At 47.2% G+C, this 7,415-nt stretch overlaps 1 long non-coding RNA gene across 1 annotated transcript; it reads left to right on the top strand.

Annotated features, from left to right (window-relative positions):
• The first annotated feature begins 978 nt into the window (after positions 1–978).
• LOC119388851 (uncharacterized) lies at positions 979–3,366 on the top strand. The gene is made up of 3 exons (XR_005182861.2): positions 979–1,037; positions 1,192–1,247; positions 2,704–3,366. It is a non-coding gene; the product is annotated as an uncharacterized LOC119388851 (long non-coding RNA).
• The last annotated feature ends 4,049 nt before the right edge of the window (positions 3,367–7,415 follow it).

The raw sequence follows: 7,415 nt of genomic DNA, 5'->3' as shown, positions 1-7,415 counted from the left end.
CCGACGACTAACACCAAAGATCACGTTTTAACCCTTGTGGTAGCTGAAGTATTAACATACACCTGGACACAGCATATGCTGAATCCCGCGCAAAGAAGGCATCAGCAAGCACACAATAAACACTTGCACTCGATATGCACTCATTCAAAGCATCGTCCTTTGACGAGAGAAACGCCAAGGTGTGTGCTCCCCAGTAATATAGGGCAACCTACGCCTGTGATCATGCATATACCACACGGCGCTTAAGGAACGCGAGATGCAGAGCTCATAGCATGGTTCATAGCTTGAGCACGTGAACACGGGAAGGCGTTCCACTTCCCGCTGGCGTCTCCTCGTTGCACCGAAAACTGAAACTATCAGGGGCGTAGCCAGAAATTTTTTTCGGGGGGGGGGGGGGTTCAACCATACTTTGTGTATGTTCGTACGTGCGTTTGTATGTGTGCGTGTATATATACGCAAGCAAAACTGAAAAATTTCGGGGGGGGTTTGAACCCCCCCCCCCCTTGGCTACGCCCCTGGAAACTATACACCGAGGCGCTCACTGTCGGTGCTCGTTAGTGTCATGATGTAGTACTTCACTTCACCGATCCCAGACGGCGACACCGAACCCCCCCCCCCCCCCCCTCCGCCAACCAAGGTTACTGTGAAAGGGAGGTGTGACTATATGAGGCGCGTTTGTGAAACCTTGCATGAGCGTAGGCAGTGTAGTGGGTAGAACGCCCCGGCACCTATCGTCGCGGACTGAGAGGTCGTGGGCTCGACTCCCAGGTCATCCAAATGAATTGAACTTTTTCTTCCGGTTTTTATTTTGTCATCCTCATTTCGCTGACGTATTTCCGTGACGTAAATGCGTCAGTGAAGTCTTGGTGGACCCCCGCATAAAACACACATTCCGCGTTAAAAAGTGCAAGCAATATTTAGACCCAACAGCGAAAAGGCCAAAGATGCTTTTTCTATTTGCTTTTTTTAATGCTTTCCAGCGGCTTGGTGTCCATGGTCGATGGCGTGAACAATGTTCAGGACTGCGCGGTTCTGTGGTGAGTGTTGTGTATTGTCATTCAAAACTAGTTCAAAATGCAAAACAACGAGCAGCATCGTCCTACTTGACTAGTCCTTGTAATAAGCTTACAGCGACAGTTGACGCATGTCTGCTGAACTCATTCTTCGTTATGTATCCTTGCTTCGACTTAGCGTCCGCCACCGGCCCAGCCAATAAGGCAAGTCAATTCCGTCGTCTAAGCAGAGCGGTAAGTCAAACCTTGAAGCCTCGAGTGGTCTGTATAAGCACGGCCACCTCGGTCGGGGCGCGCGGCGGTGCGCGCCCCGATCCAGGTGGCCGTCGTATAAGCCACACGGTGCCTAATGCATTTGCCTAAGACGACTCGAAGGCGAAGGCCATCTTTTTCTTCTCGGTCAATTGTGTTCATCCCCCCCCCCCCCCCACTGGGGAAGCTTTCTTCACCCACGTGGTTTTGCAGTGCCTATTGGGGATCGGCCCACCTTTGACCAAGCGGCGATGCCGTGCGATGACATCATGTGACGTCACAAAAATTGCTGACCTGTGACGTCAGGATGCCGTCTAGGGTGACGTCATCGCATGAGTATTTTTTACATCACTCGTGTTGACGCCGCCGACGCCGACGGTCACATTTCGCATTTGACGAGTCATCTAAGGCTTTCGCCTTTAAAAAAATTCCATATAGTGCGCCCGACAGGCACCAGCCTGTGTTTCAGCAGATAGCTCCAAAAATTTTCAAGTGCGGTGCTGCAGATGAAAAAAGAAAAAAGAAAAAGCTTGGTTAAAGCTTCAGAGGCAGTGGAAGTCTTATTTATTCGATGTGTCTTCATTAAAATCTCGTTGCGAGTAAGCTCACCAGCGGAAGGCTACGAATGTGGCTTATTGATTGCTTTTACTTGGTTTTTAGGCTACGCAGCAGTTGATTTGTGAGATATTACGGGCGTGCGCCTGATATCGTTAACTTTGTGCAGCTGGTTACTTTTACATTGGCACGAGTGCGCGGGCAAAAAGACGCAAGTTCGCGATCACAGATGACGGTGGCTAATTCACCGTCGTCACCATGCAAACTGGACCATCTTTATCAAACTTATGCTATTTATGCTGTAGACATATTTGTGAAACATGGTCAGAAATCTTATGAAAATGATAACGAAACGTATTCGCATTCTTGTTCATAACTGGGAAAACTCAGTAGAAAACGCAGTATACGAGGGATGCCAGAAGCGTAGCCAGAAATATTTTTCGGCGGGGGGGGGGGGGGGGAGTTCAACCATCATTTTTTATGTTCGTGCGTGCGTTTGTATCTGTGCGTGTATATATACACATGCAAAATTGAAAAATTTCTGGAGGGGGGTTTCAACCCTTCCCCCCCCCAACCACCCATGGCTACGCCCCTGAGGGATGCATTGTATGAGGAAAAAAATCTAAAATCATTTTCTTGCGCACGCATAAAATCGGTAAGCTCATCTTTATCTCTGTTGCCTTATAGTCACTACATGCTTAGAAATGTGTAACAGCTAGGCCTTATAACGTCTTTCCCGGGTCACATAACCATTTTAAGGAAACACGCAATCAATATAATTAGTTTGTTACCGACAAAGTGTTTAAAAACGCGTTTGATAGGCGAATCTTGTGCATGTGAACTGAGTAGGAGTGTTCCTTTGTTTTATAACATTTTGATGCAGGGTACGCTTCACCAGCCAGTCGGAGGACTTGCTCGCTGACGAGAGCCACCACTGCCGTCTGGTTGTCATAAGTCGCCTCGTAACGAAGCACTCCGACGCGGTCACTGTTCGCTTGAATCGGCACTACTGGTCGTGCCAGTGTTAAATTGCCCTTACTTCCTGGACTTTTTGAAAGCGCTGATAAACATCAACGTATTGATCCAGCATGAACGAGTTGAATCAGTATTATTATTTTTCGTCCTATTGTCGCTGTTCGTTATGTTGAGTTAAGTAGCCAAGAGGAATACAATGTTTACGTTCCCGAATCTGCTCACTCGGCAAGCAACTAATAGTAATCTAAATCTCCCGAATTGTAACAATGTGTATGGCGAACGGATGCTAGAGTGTTTTGGTGTTCTAACCAGGAATGATGTGCCCACTGAAGTAAAAGTTGCGAGAAACTTTCATCTTGCGTGCGATTGCTTTTATCTTTCTAATCAAGCATCCTGATAACTTGTTTCCACTGTTGTTTGCGGATGTGTCATTCTTTTAGTTGTTTTTTGTTTAACTGTATATCTTAAGTGACTTGCGGCTGACCTTCGATGCTCTTTTTGCATTGGACCAGATACCAGCCGAAAGTGATCCTGTGCATTTCCTTTTGGATATTGTTCAATAAAGCATTGACTGATTGAACTTATTTCACGATATAATGAAACTGATAACTGGTATTGTTGAACATGAACCTTCACAGCACACATAGTAAACCTTTAGATATTCACGCTTTTGGAAGGTTCCGATCTTTAAACCTTATGTGCCCAAAGTCAGAAAAAATGACAAAACAAACATTTTTTTTTCACAGAAAGTGCACTTCTACTCTCGAAAGAAAGCACAAATTATTTACTGCCAGGTAAACGCAACACTGTTTTTCAAGTCGTTCTATACATATTGGACACTGGGCATTAGGGGTGCTATGTGCGGTTGTGGTAAGCCTTGAAACATTTCACGTGCACACTGACATTGCACTTCTTCCTCTCCATGACGTCTTTCATACAAAACACACGTTTGCCCGGAGAAAGCGGTTGGCATTTCACGTCCACCTCTTCCTCTCCATGACGTCTTTGACACAAACATTTTTCTTTCCTCGATGCACACAAAGCACGCGTTTGCCCGGAGAATGCGGTCGGCACGTGGCAGCATGAAAAACAATCAATGTCTAGGCTTGCACACACGAATGAGGCCTGCTTGATGTACTGTAGGTCGCGCTAGTCATCAGCTAAAGAAATAGCGATGTTAGAGTGCATCATACTGGTCATATATGGGTTAAGAATAACGCGTTCTTTACGACTGATACAGGTTCCACAGGCGGAACAGTAAGCCTTCTGTCCTTCCCATTCCAGCAAATGACGGCACACTTCCGGGCACATGCGGCTATTCCGCTCTGTTAGCTCTTCGAGAGATTGTGCTGACGTATCGGTTAAAAAAAATGAAATAACGATATATTAACAAAATTTGTCAAAGGGGCCCTGCAACACATTTTCAGCATGGTCAGAAAACGCTGCCAGTCTGTAGTCGAGGCTCCCGAGAACACGCGAGCCAAACATTACGGCGCAGCACGCGTCTTGGAATGTACAATTCTCAAAGTCAGCTAAAAATCGCTCCCTGTTCTCTCTACAAATGATGCCACATACCCAAATTCACGGCCACTGGCTGATTTGAGCATCGTTGGCTGCATAGTTACTGCGTCCGCCGCTGAAGGCCGCCACGTGCCCGCGCTTGCTTGCGATAATTTCACTAAAGGTTAGCCGCGCGTTCAAAGAAAAAAAAAAGTGCTCAAGGTCATGACGCGCGCGTCACGTAACTTCTTTCCCCCGTGCTATCACTCCCTGCTTAGCTTCCAGCGTGCTCATCGGGACGAGAGAAGAGAGCAAGCAATTACAGCATGCGACAAATCTCAACTCGACTCGTACTTGACGGATTCTAAAAAATTTTGCAGTGGTCGATTCGTGAGGAAATAAACTCATTTTGTGAAGCCATTCGATGGTTACTTCGAAAAGTGTTGCAGGGCCCCTTTAGGACAAATAATTTTCTCAAGAAAAGCTGACAAAACTAAAGGTCGTGCGCGTACAAAGAAAAAATACAAAAGATTATCCTGATTCAGAACAGGCTATGGGTATGTTGCAGTAGTAGACCTTGTTAAAAAAAATGGGATAAAAAAGAGCGCACTGTTGACAGAGCTGGGCTAAGATAACTTTGCAAATATATCGTGGCCCAAAGATCTAGGTACTAGCAATACTCCAGAAAATAATAGCACATTTATTTTCCCATTCCCACATAGGGTCGGATTTTGTCATCCGTGCCTGTGCAAAAGAAAAAAATTGCGCAGATATGTGGCAATTTTGGAATTGAACATTAACCTCAACAAATTGCTGCACCGTTTGTGACTCTGGCGATTGGGCTATATACTGAATGTTACGGTACGCGATACTTTCTTTGAACCAATGAAAATGCAAATACTGATACAATCCCTCTCGAACTTTATCATGATACAGACGCACGATATCCTAGCAGCCTCTAAGATACCGTCGAAGATGTATGTATCTTCCATATTGCGGAGGCGAAATGCTAGAGGCCTGTGTACTGTGCGTTGTCAGTGCATGTTAAAGAGACCCGGGAAGTCGAAATTATCCAGAGGCCTCCACTACCCTTAGTTGCTTTGCGACGTTAAAGCCGATAAATCAAATCACCTTCGATATGTTACTTCGCCATGAAGTCGGTTGATGCCGTAGATTAAAAACTAAAATTTTTGTAATGAACCTTCTTTATTTGCTTTTTGCAACTCTTAAGCAGAAATGAAATGACAGGTGCTGACGTCATTATAATGGGCGTATAGTACTGTATGCAACACTTAATGTCTGAACCGAAGTAACAGATGTTGGCCTGAAGGTAACAAAAGACGAAAGATGGCGACGACGGGGATGACGATGTGAGATAGAGATTCTTGGGGGTGAAAGAGGGTGAAGAATGGTGATTAGTGACGCAGTAACTGCCTCGAGGACACCACAATCGCGACACTTGGGGGGGAGGGGGAAGAAAGAGGGTAGAGGGAGAAATTAGAGTGGGGTGCTTTCACATACTGAATCTGTAAATAAAATGGCGATGTGGACAATTATGACAGGGGCGTAGCCAGGGGGGTTCAAACCCCCCCCCCCCGAAAAATTTCAGTTTTGCTTGCGTATATTTCACGCACGCATACAAACGCACGCACGAACATACATAAAGTATGGTTGAACCCCCCTCCCCCCCGAAAAAATTTCTGGCTACGACCCTGAATGATGACATCCTGAGTTGGCGCCATAACACGCCATGCGCCAGATGCGTTCCTGTGGTCGTGGGACGTGACTTCCGTTGGGGTGTTCCAGACGCCAATGATCGCTAGAATCAATGCCAGCCGATAAGAACGTTTCAGGGAAGGCCGTGATGCGGAGCAAGCGCATCACGGCCAAACGCGTGAAGCTGTACATCGTCGGGAACAAAGCGCGCTCGTGTCGCCTCAACCTCGATTGAACATCGTAGATGTTCAATCGAGGTTGAGGTGCAAGAACGAAAAAGGGTCACCGCCTTTATTGCGCGTTTTCTGGCAAACCAGAAGCCTTCTCACTAGAAGAGTGGTGTTTATGGTATTGTGAAAGACTAATTTATGAGAAATTGTTTCTCGCCCAAGTGTTCCTTCTGACCCTATTCGATTCCATATAAAAATCCCCTATACGAACTGACTACTGTGGCAAGAAAATTTTCGGGCGCTCCTGAGAATTCGTGTTATGGAGAGGGGAAGTTTTAACAGCAAGGCTCTTCCAAGTCGACCTTTCGCCGGCGGTGTAACGCTGGTCACGTGGCCTTGCGGTGTGGCGAGAGTGAGGCTCAGTAGGAAGGGGGAGGGCTGCGCCGTGCCGAAAGAGGCCTGACGGAAAGGGGAACCTTGCCGAGAAGGGCGAGGTCGAAGCTTGGTGGAAAGAGGGGAACCAATGGGAGGCGTGCCAAGAGGGGCGAGGGTGAAGCTCAGCGGAAAGTGCGTCAGAATTCCCAGCTGTTTGCGAGGAGTGCGTCATTGAGGGGTTCGGTGGAGCATAAGGAGAGCGCGGGTTCTTCGGGAGTTCGCTCTTCCAGAATGGCCAAGACTGCTCGCACTACCGAGGAAGAAGCCGCCCGACGTAGACAATAGAAAGGTCCTGATGAAGGGGGCATGTTTTCAAAATGCTTTCAAAGGTGTTGCACGTGAGTTTGGGCAAGTGTCTCACTGCTGGAATGAGCTGCGGGCTCCGACAGCTGTAAAACCTGTGCGAGTGAGAACAACTTTATTTAAACCAGCGGATTGTGGCTTGGGCCTAGGCTGTGCCAGGGGTAGTGGAGAAACCGTCTCCCAGCTGCCTCCCGTGCTTGCTGGATGGCCCATTTTTAATCTTGACGATCTCAGCGTGGCTTTCCACCGCACCCCAAGCTGTTCGGAAGAGACTGCATTTTCATTCTCTATATATGCGTATTCCCATAAAATGTGTTCTAGGATGGCGCGTTTTATGCTACATAATTCACACGAGTCATCTGGATATAGCTCGGGGTAGATGTGATTTAGGTGCACCGGGTTGGGAAACGTTCCGGTCTGAAGTCGCCTCCAGTCAACCTGCCGAGATCTGTGCAATTTGGAGCTAGGTGGTGGAAATCTGCGCCTCGACTTTTGG

This window comes from Rhipicephalus sanguineus, chromosome 4, assembly GCF_013339695.2.
Source record: "Rhipicephalus sanguineus isolate Rsan-2018 chromosome 4, BIME_Rsan_1.4, whole genome shotgun sequence".
NCBI classification, from domain to species: Eukaryota; Metazoa; Arthropoda; class Arachnida; order Ixodida; family Ixodidae; genus Rhipicephalus; species Rhipicephalus sanguineus.
Note: the sequence above shows the minus strand (reverse complement) of the source record. Positions and strands in the feature narration are given on the sequence as shown.